The sequence below is a fragment of the Rhinopithecus bieti genome, unplaced genomic scaffold (assembly GCF_001698545.2).
Source record: "Rhinopithecus bieti isolate Rb0 unplaced genomic scaffold, ASM169854v2 scaffold_2432, whole genome shotgun sequence".
NCBI lineage: Eukaryota > Metazoa > Chordata > Mammalia > Primates > Cercopithecidae > Rhinopithecus > Rhinopithecus bieti.
The window spans coordinates 4,065,914-4,077,112 of record NW_016804136.1 but is presented as its reverse complement, the minus strand read 5'-3'; the positions used below and the strand labels follow the sequence as shown (position 1 = coordinate 4,077,112).

Here is an 11,199-nt window from a genome sequence, read left to right as displayed (position 1 = left end):
AAAATATTTGTTTTTTTTTTTTTTTTTTTTTTTTTTTTTTTTTTTGAAGCAGAGTCTCACTCTGTCACCCAGACTAGAGTGCAGTAGTGTGATCTCAGCTCAGTGCAACCTCTTCCTCTCAGGTTCAAGTGATTCTCCTGCCTCAGTCTCCCAAGAAGCTGGGATCACAGGTGTGCGCCACCACACCCAGCTAATTTTTGTATTTTTGGTAGAGATGGGGTTTCACCATGTCGGCCAGGCTAGTCTTGAACTCCTGACCTTAGGTGATCCCCCCACCTCGGCCTCCCAAAGTGCTGGGATTACAGGTGTGAGCCACTGCGCCCAGCCTGGTTTTCTTTTTTTAAAGTGTGCAGTTCAGTGATATTATCCCATGTGTTTGGTTCAGATTATTCTGTGTAAATTGGATTTGTCTGAAAAGAAACTCCACAGGAGGCAGAATTACTCTTATTTAAAATACTCATGTTCTCAGTGGTGGTACACAAAAATTCATAGAAGATTATGAAATGACTGGGTGCAGTGGTGCATACCTGTAGTCCCAGCTACTTGGGAGGCTGAGGTGTGACAATTGCTTGAGCGCAAGAGTTCGAGACTAGCCTCAGCAACATAGCAAGACCCTGTCTCTTAAAAAAGAAAGAATATTATGAAATATGAGTTTTTTTTTAAATTATAAAAGTAAATGTTTTCTGTCCATTTCTACCCAGTTAAAAAATAATTATCCTCCTTTGTGCCTATTGTTTTTATTAGATAGATTCTTTGAAAGAGCAAATCTAAGTTGTGGTTTTAGTCATTTAGGATTCCTTCAGGTGGTGTTAGTGCATGAATTCAGCTAATTCCATTTGTTTGTTACTATTATTAATAATAATAATAGACAGAGTCTTGCTGTGTTGCCCAGGCTGGTCTCAAACTCCTGAGCTCAAAAGATCCTTCTGCCTCGGCTTCCCAAAGCGCTGGGATTACAGGCCCTCAGCCAATTTTCTTTGAGTGCAGACTCAGTGTTTTCTCCATTTACACACTGAAACTAAGACAAAAGAGGAGGGTGAGGAATGTGATTGGGGTAACACTTTGCTTGTACTTTTTCCCTACTTCTAGAGCCTGGTCCTGGACACTTTTTGTGATAGCCAGTGTTACTCTCAGCATCTCACTGTCCCTTGATTTGTTCCTCTTACTGGAATTAAGGGAGGATTATTGAGCCTTAAAACTTAGTCTTGTCTTAGTGTGACTGAAAAGTATTGGTATAACTTTCCTTGTCATAATCTTTGCCATTCCTGTGACTTACAGGGATTTGAAGAAAAATATTCAGATAGCACAATATCATTAACCTAAATTTGAAGACATTACTAGTAACACCCTTTTTCCCCCCAAAAGTATTTTGTTAGTCCCCAAATTAGTATTTTGATTAAATATGTCATTGCAGATCCAAAGTTTTACTTTTATATACTGTTTATTGGGTTGTATAAAGTCATCTCTCATTCCAAAAGAATATTTTGCTGTCAAAAGTCTCTGAGTAAATGGAAGATATAGTTGTTTGACATCAGAAAAGATGAGTTATAATTTCCATAGTTTGTCTACTACATGTTGGTGTTTGTGCTCAGAAAATTTAAATATTTGTCCTCAACTACCAAAACTTAAAGTGGTTAAACATAATCATGTTGTAAGATTTAATTAAAATTTTGTACTAAAGGAAAGTTGCTAGGAAATAGAGCAATAATTTTGTTAATTTGGAAACCATGGCAACACAGTAAATATTATGTCTCTTAATTTGTCTTTCAGTGTTTTTTTGGCATGAGTGTCATGGAAGAGTAAACAAAATTAAACACAATGAACTGAGTCTTTGCTACCTGAGTTAGTCATTTTCTTTGAATGTTTTACTTTCTCAAATTTTATATTTCAAATTTCTTGAAATTAAAGCATAGTCTTTAAAGGCCTAAATTTTACATTATCTCTCTTTTGTCCATGCCAGTTGCATAGGTTTTATATTATGGATGTATGTGCGGCTGGCATTGTTGGCTCAGTTTGGTGCATTTCTGTCAAATTATGAGTTGTAAATTTGCCTCCTTTAAAATAGCAGTTTTAGCACCATCAACACTGTGATACAAAAGTTTTAAAGCTAGAGGATTTTCTTGTTTTAAAGTCATTTGAGTGTGTTTCATGTACTACTGTAGTATTTTGTTTTGTTTTGTTTTGTTTTTGACATGAGGTCTTGCTAGGTTGCCCAAGCCAGACTCGAATTCCTAGGCTCAAGTGATTCTCCCACCTTGCTTCCCGAGTAGCTGGGATTACAGGCACCACTACCGTGCCTGGCTTGTTTTTGAGAAACATTAAGATTTTGGCAATAATATAAGTATCCATGAGTTCAACACCCAGCATTATCAAATGTTAACATGTTGTCACAGTTGTTTCAGATCTTTTCTTTAAAATGTTAGGAAGAAAGGACAGGAGAAAGAGATATAAACCAAGTTTAAGGTCCTTTGTTTCGTTCCCCAGGCTTATCCCCCTCCTTCCTCCTATTAAGGAATCAGTGTGATAAAATAAAAATGTGTCCTTCCTATTCATGTTTTAAAAGTTCTAATGACTTCTGGTCCTGCCACCTGGAGCCAATGTAGCTATGAGGGGCCGTGTCTCGCCACCACTGCCCAGGCCAGGCATGATGTTGGGTGTCAGGCCTGCCTCACGTGTCTTGGGGTGCCCAGGGTAAAGGCAGGAGTAATGCTGACACCTGTAAGCAAATTGAAGTGCAATGACAGTCTCAAAGGGTCTGGGACGTCAGCCATAGCATCTGGCCCCACTCAGAGGGTTCTGTGAGAGACAAGTTGATTGTTAAAGAGGTTGCAGAGCTTGAGCTTATTTGCCTTGTACATGTCAAGTGTATTTCCTGATCTGAAAAGCTTCATTGCTTTCTGCTGACTGTAACCCCAGACAAGGGTTACTACCAGGGTGGAAGATTTCGGCTCAAAACTGGACTTCCTGATGCATGTAACATGGTGCCTTCCAAAGTCAAATGCCTGACCAGGATCTGGTACCCCAACATCACAGAGATGGGGGAAATATGTCTAAAGTTTACTGAGAACATTCGATTGACAGCACTGGCTGGGCTCCCACGAGAACATTAAAGGATGTTGTTTGGAGGTTAAACTATTTGTTTACTAATCTTCTGAATTTTGACGATCCACTGAATGTTGAAGCTGCAGAACATCATTTGTGGGACAAGGAGGACTTCTTGAATAAAGTAGATGACTACATCAAGTGTTAATGCCAGATGATAAAAGGAGAAGATTGCAGGCCCGTGGATTGTGTGTTATAGTTTGTCTCTAATGTGAAAAAGCAGCAAGAGGCAGCGCCTCCTCTCCCCTGTCCCCTGACTCTCCCTCTCAGTCCCCCTGCATTGTCCCAGTCTTGTGACTATGTTGTCCTGAAGAAGACCATCCTCATGACTTCCCATTGTAGATGGAGAATTCAACATAAAGACAGCAAGAAAACGTATTTGGGTTTCTAAAGAGTTTTCTGTTTACCTTATGTTTTAGGCTGTTCTTTCATTGCTATAAATAGACAAGACTGAGTAATTTATAAAGAAAAGAGGTTTAATTGGCTTATCGTTCTGCAGGCTGTGCAAGCATGGCACTGGCATTTACTTGGCTTCTGGGGAGGCCTCAGGGAGCTTTTACTTATGGTGGAAGGTGAAGCAGGAGCAGGCACGTCATGTGGTTAGAGCAGAAATGAGAGCGTAAGGGGGACAGCCAGATCTCATGAGAACTTAACTGTTGTGTGGACACACCACGCTGTGAGGGATCCACCCCCATGACCCAAATACCTCCCACCAGGCCTTACCTCCAAAACTGGGGATTACATTTCAACATGATATTTGGAAGAGACATCTAAACTATGTCATCTTAACATGTTTACTTTTTTGAACTCATATTGTTTAGGCTGTTGGTGATATTCTTGAGAAGTTGTAATGAACTCAAAATTGAGGCTGGAGCTTTCTTACTCTTTTCCCAAACAAAATTGGTTTTCTGCTGAACTGATGCTCATGATGTGTTCAGTGTAACTTGCAGATTGGAATAAGAAACCTGCTACAAATTGTGATTGGATGCAAATGCCCTTAGTGTCCTTTGTGCATGTTGGCCCTATCTAGATGTTGTGAAGTTTCCCGGAATGCATAAAGTCTTTCACTGTAGACATTTTTATTGAAATGCATATTTTATTTAATTTAAGTATATTTTGAACCAATTAAATTAATTTTTTACAGTGTAATGCTTTATTTTTTGTATTCTCATTTTGTATTTTCATTGTATAGGGCAAAGATGTTGGGTTGGCTGAGGATGGTGGCTCACACTTGTAATCCTAGCACTTTGGGAGGCCGAGGTGGTGGGCAGATTGTGTGAGCCCAGGAGTTGAGACCAGCTGGGGCAATATGGTGAAACCCTGTCTCTACAAAAAATACAAACATTAGCCAGGCATGGTGACATGTGCCTGTAGTTCCAGCTACTCAGGAGGCTGAGGTGGAAGGATTACCTGAGCCCAGGGAGGTCAAGGCTGTGATGAGCCATGATCATGCCCTGGCCAACAGAGTGAGACCCTGTCTCCAAAAAAAAAAAAAAGGAAAAATGTTGGGTCAGCCACCTATTGAAGAGATATACAAAGAAACTATGAAAGACATTATTCGTTTTGTCCAAGTGCAACAAGAATATGGCTCTGAAAAGTCATCTCTTGCTCTCAGGTCCACATGTGGCAAGGACATTTTGGAGCTCTTTGAAACTAGATCTGGATGATAAAAATAAAAACAAACAAACAGAAGGGCAGGAAGCCCATTCTCACATGCCGCTCAGAGGAAACTGGCTGGAGCTGGGACCTGCTGGGGTTGGTGTTCCTGCAGTGGTCATATGATTGTGAGCCAGTAGCTACTTCTTAGAGTACCAGACCCTGGCTGTCCTGAGGGACAGGAGAGATACCTCAGGAATCAGCCCAAACAATGTCTGATGCTACTGAGACTGTACCTGTGGCCACCTTCTTATTTGCTTTGACTCCAGGCCCTGCCTGGGGGTGAGCCTGTTAGGCCTTGGAGGACCAGGATTCAGCAGCAGCATATGCCGTGCTTGGCCAGGTTAACGCACATTGGAGGAAGAGCCCAAAAGAAAGACAGGTGGATTTATTCCGGTTTTTAAACATTTAAACTAATGAAATCAAATGTGAAATAAATGCTTGTCTGGTTTCAAGAAAACGTTTTAATATGTATCACCATAAACAGCCTTGTTTAATGAGTTTTTGTATATTGCCTTCTAAGAGCTCTATAGACACAGGGGTGTAAAGCAGGTAGCACTATGGTGGAAAACTGCCAGAATAGTAAGTAGTTCAGTATAACTGGAGAGGGGCTAGGGAATGGGAGGAGGTGATGTTAGAGAGGAAATAGGGACCAATCATGAAAGGATTTGTGTGCTGAGGAATTTACTTTTGATTTTCAAAGCTGTGGAGAGCCATTAAAGGGCAAATCCTTTTTCAGATTTGAATTACAGTATAATTGCTTTAGCCACCCAGCGGAGAATGAGTGGTAGAAGGTAGAAGGCAGAAAACAGTTAGGAAGCTGTTACAGTTTTTAATTTATTTTTTGAAACAGGGTCTTGCTCTGTTGCCCAGGCTATAGTACAGTGGTACGATCTTAGCTCACTGCAACCTCCGCTTCCTGGGTTCTGGGACTACAGGCATGCACCACGACACCCAGCTAATTTTTGTGTTTTTTGTAGAGATGGGGTTTTGCTTTGTTGCCCAGGCTGGTCATGAAGCTGTTATAGTTACCTTAGTGAAAGATGATGATAACATGAAATAAGACAGTGACAATGGGAATAGGGAGGAAGGTCTGGATGGAAGAAATAGTAAAGAGAATCTTGATGGGAGCAAAGTAGTTGAGACTTAGCAACTCAATATGGAGGGAGAATAGAAAACAGGAAGGACCCTTATGATGAGTCTTTGTTTCATATTTTGGGTAATGGGGTAGTTGATGGGGAATATAAAAGAGAAGAGGAAGGTTAAGGGAACGATTATAAATTAAATTAGGGTTGTATTGTGTCTGAGGTTCTAGTGGGAGAGCCTCAATTTTTTTTTTTTTTTTTTTGGATACGGAGTATCACTCTGTTGCCCAGGTTAGAGCACTGTGGCAAGATCTTGTGCTACCATGCCTGGCTAATTTTTGTTTTTAGTAGAGATGGGGTTTTACATGTTGCCCAGGCTGGCCTTGAACTCCTGAGCTCAAGTGATCTGCCCACCTCTCAAAGTGCCAGGACTACAGGCATGAGCCACTGTGACTGGCCTGAATAAAAAAATAAATAAATAAAGATGCTTCACACATTTGTATGTCATCCTTGCACAGAGGCCATGCTAATCTCTGTAGCTTTCTAATTTTAGTATATGTGCTGCCATAGTGAACAAAGCCTCAATTTTTAATAGCCAGTTGGATCAGGATTGTGGGAGAAAATTCTAGCTTGGGCATAGAGATTTACAGACTAACAGTATGACCCAGAAGAGAATATAGAATGAAATGAACAAGAGCTGAAGCTTGGAAGCTTTAGTTATATTAACATTTAAGATGCTAGCTTATGAAGGATTCTGAAGGAGAGAGAGGAGATAATAAAGAGGAGAACCAGGAGACACTAGTATTGGAGAAAGCTGAGATGAGAGTTTTAAGAAAGAATGTGTGTTTAGTGATAGCAGAAGTCCAGAAAAGACAGATGAGATAAGAATAGAAAAATTCTATTGGGTTTGGTAGTTAGAGGTCATTAGTGACTTTTGTGGTGAGCAATTTCAATAAGGTGATGTGAGCAGAAGCCAGATTGCAGTCATTTGAAGAGAGTGAGAAGTGAGAAGGGAGGTGTGAGAAAGCTGTAAAGAGAAGATAGGGTAGAATTGGAGCAGGGTGAGATTTTTTGCTTGCCTTTTAAAGATCAGAGAGACTTTGAACCTAGTTATGATGAAGAGAGTGAACCAATAGAAGTAGAGAGCAAAGACCCAGAAGAGAGATCAGATGGTTGGGACAAAGTCCAGGGGAGGACATTGTAAAATGGAGGGTGTGTATGGGTGTGAGTGTGTGTGATGGGGCTTGGGAGGGTTTGACTTTCAACAACAGAAGAGACAGCTCTTCCAGTAGAACCACAGGGAAAGTAAGAAAGAAGGGAAGACTGGAAAGTCCGTTAGTGGCTTCGGAGGGTGTGGAGGGAATGCCTTCTTCAGACCTTAAAATGCCTTCTTTCATGAAAACATTGGCACAGGAGGGGAAATACTAAAAGTATCAGAACTGGAATAGTGAAAGAAGTGCTGAACTGATGAGGTCTTGCAGAAAAACTTTTTCCATTGATAATTCAGATCATTTACATTATATATCTTGGAAATACCTTCCTGTTTTTGTTGTTTTTTAAATAGGCTACACATCGATTGGTACCCATTTTGTTTGTAGAAACCGTGTATGGTTCATTGTGCAGTAGTCTCTCCTTCATGTGATTTTGCTTTCTGAGGTTTCACTTACTTACGTTTGACCATAGTTTGAAAATATTAAATAGAAAATTTCAGAAATAAATAATTGTTTATTTTTGTTTAAATTGTGCGCTGTTCTGAGTAGCATGATGAAATCTCGCATCATCCTGCACAGGACATGAATCATCCCTTTGTCTAGTGTATCTACACGGTGTACGCTACCTGTTAGATAGTCTCACGGGAGCTGGCTCTGTTAGCAGGGTGACTGTCATGGTATCACATTGGTTGTGTTTGAGTAACCTTTAGTTTATTTAATAATGACCCCAAAGAGGAAGAGTGATTCTGGCAATTTGGATATGCCAAAGAGAAGCCATAAAATTCTTCCTTTAAGTGAAAAGATGGAAGTTCTCAACTTAGTAAGGAAAAAAAATTGTGTGCTGAGGTTGCTAAGGTCTATGGTAATAACACATCTTCTATTCATGAAATAGTGAAGAAAGAAAAGAAAAATCTGTGCTAGTTTTCCTACTATATCTCAAACTGCAGAATTTATAGCCAGTGTGTGTGATAAGTATATTATGATGGAAAAGACTAGATTTCTGAGTGGAAGACATGAACAGAAACATGTTCTGATTGATGTCAGTGGGATAGGGTTTGGTACCATCTGCAGTTTCAGGCATCTATGTTGGGGCTTGGAACTTACCTCCCTTGGATAAGGGGGAACTACTACTTAGAGTACATACATCCTGAAGAAATACACTTATTTGTGGTTCATTAGATACAGTACTTAAATATACATACCCTTCTCCTCCTCCCAGATAGTAGTCTCAAGTGAAATTCAATTTATGGATTATATTTTAGGGAAGCAGCACTGCCTAGCCCATTGAGTAGATTCCTCCTACTTGTAGACTCATTGGATGGATGGAAAATTTAGAATACGATTGATTGGCCTCACATGAGTCTCTGATTTGGAATGCCACCATGAGCCACAACAAGTTTATTTTAGCCTGTTCCCCTCTGTTTATTTAACTGAAGCAGTAACAAAATCCAAATTTAAGTATCAGAAAGTTTAAGAGTGCTTTGGGTATTGGGCATCACAGAATATAGCTAATCACATTTTACTTTGAGACATTTTTACCTCACTTGTTCCTTGTTTCAGGTAAATTAATTCCACAATGGAATAGTAAGGATGGGGATAGAGTTGAGATGGAGAAACTTAAGTTAGAATTAGAAAACTTGATGTATTGTAAGTGAAAGTACTAGGAGCCTGTTTGGAAGTGGAGGGAGTCTGTTGGAGTAGATGGAGAGGATGGATTCAAGGGATGTTGTAAAGGAAGATTTGTTAAGGAAGTAGGAGGTCCTCAGACCTTGGGTTTGAACAAGAGTGGCAAGGTTCCATTTCTGGAGACTGGAAAATAAGGAAACAAAGCCTGTTGGCTGGGGGAAGATGAGATTGATTTTATTCACTCTGGTTTTGGTGCTGACAAGATAGATGTTAGAAATGTAAGTTTTTATTTTGGTAGAGAAGTCAGAGCTTGAGATGCTAGATTTGAGTCATTCTCATTGGTTGGTAGTTGAAACTGTGGAGTAAAAAATGAGAGTAAAGCCTGTGTACAGTAAAAGGAGATTATCTACATTTGGTTAGTAGATACTGTGTACAGTAAAAGGAGAAGATTGTCTACATATCTAGTTCTCTATTCAGAGAACTAGAATAGTGTTATTTCATAGAAAAGAGATAATCTGTGCTAAGTTGAAAATCCTAGGATAATTATCCAAAGTAAGCTTTTATGATTTGTCTAAGGATATACAATTATACTTGGACTATAAATATGTAAGTTGGAGGCAATGTGGTTAAGAGTGTGAACTGAAGTAAGATTCTTAGGATGTAGATCTCAGCTCCAATATTTGCTTGTCGGGTGAAGGCAAGTTACTTAACCCTTCTGTACTTCAAGGGGTTATTTTGTGGAATAAAAGAAAATAAGGCCAGGTATGGTGACTCACACCTGTAGTCCCACCACTTTGGGAGGCCGAGGCAGGCAGATTGCTTGAGTCCAGGAGTTCAAGACCAGCCTGGGCAACACGGTGAAACCTTGTCTCTACAAAAACAAAACCAAAAATTGTTTGGGTGTGCTGGTGCATGCCTAGCCTCAGGTACTCAGGAGGCTGAGATGGGAAGATCACTTGAGCCTGGGAGGTCAAGGCTGCAGTGAACTGAGATCACGCCACTGCACTCTAGCTTGGGTGCCAGAGTGAGAGCCTGTCCCTGCACCCTGCCCCCAACCCCACAAAAAAAGAAAGAAAATAAGGATCTATCCTTGCTAATTAAGTGGTCAAACCATGGTAAATATATTATCTGGATAGTTTGGGTTTTCTATTGTGAGGTGATTATTCAGATAATTTAGTTTAATTTTATAAATATCAAGAGCAAAGGTAAGATTTAGTACAGTTGTAATTGGATCTTGATGTATTACTTAATCATTATTTCCCAAACTCTGTTTATTGGAGCATGACCCTTGAAGTATCATTTAGGGTTTATTTAGTAATGTGGTCAAGTCTGAGAAATACTATATATTCTATCCTCTTCTTTGAAATTCGTAAAGCATATTATTAAGGACTGTGATTTTAAAAAATGTTTAACTTAGCATTTTCCAAACTTGTTATTAATAGGTTATAAGCTCCCCTTTATCCCATTTTATATATTAAATTTTACATATTATTTATTTAGCTGAGGCATTTTTGATGCATTCAGTCTCATCTATTTAAAAAATTTAAATTGAGATATAATTCACATACCATCAAAACCATTCACCATTTAAAATATTCAGTGTTTTAAAATATATTTACAAAGATGCGCAACTATCACCTACCTAATTACATAATATTTCATCAGCCCAAAAAGAAACCTCATACCACTTAGTAGTCACTCCTCATCTTCCCCTTCCCCAGCCCCTGGCAACCAGTAATCTACTTTCTGTCTTTATGTTTTTGCTTATTCTGGACATTTCGTATACATAGAATCATGCAATATGTGACCTTTTATGTCTGGCTTCTTTGACTTAGTAAAATGTTTTCAAGGTTCATTTATTTTGTACCCTGTTTCAGTGCTCCATTTCTTTTTAAGGCTGAATAATACTCCATTGTATGGATAATCTTGCTTGTTTATTTCTTCATCAGTTGATGGATATTTGGGTTATTTCTACTTTTTGGCTATTATGAATAATGCTGCTATGAACATTCATTTACAGGTTTTTGTGTGGATATATGTTCTCATTTCTCTTAGGTACATATTTAGAGGTGGATGGATGGTATCACTGTGTTTAACTTTTGAGGAACTGCCTCAGCAATTTACAAAGCAATTGTGCCATTTTACATTTACCCCTGTAATATGTGAGCATTCTGATTTCTCCTATATGAGCATTCTGATTTCTCCACATCCTTGCCAATTTTAGTTACTTTTAGTTGGAAAACATTTTTTGTTATAGCCATCCTAGTGGATATCAAGTATCTCAATATGGTTTTAATTTACATTTCTTTAATGACTAATGATGTTGAGCATCTTTTTATATACTTATTGGTCATTTTTACATCTTCTTTGGAGAAATGTCTATTTAAATCCTTTGCTCATTTTAAAATTATTTGTGTTTTTATTGTATCTCATCTACTTTTCTCTTTTTTTTTTTTTTCTTTTGAGACGGAGTCTCGCTCTGTCGCCCGGGCTGGAGTGCAGTGGCCGGATCTCAGCTC

At 39.1% G+C, this 11,199-nt stretch overlaps 1 protein-coding gene and 1 pseudogene across 1 annotated transcript in view; both read left to right on the top strand.

Annotated features, from left to right (window-relative positions):
- The window catches only part of LRRFIP2 (LRR binding FLII interacting protein 2), a 135,152-nt gene that overhangs the window by 35,871 nt on the left and 88,082 nt on the right, over positions 1-11,199 (top strand). The gene's annotated exons all lie outside the window — the stretch shown is intronic.
- Positions 2,707-3,250, top strand: LOC108524557 (NEDD8-conjugating enzyme UBE2F pseudogene; annotated as a pseudogene).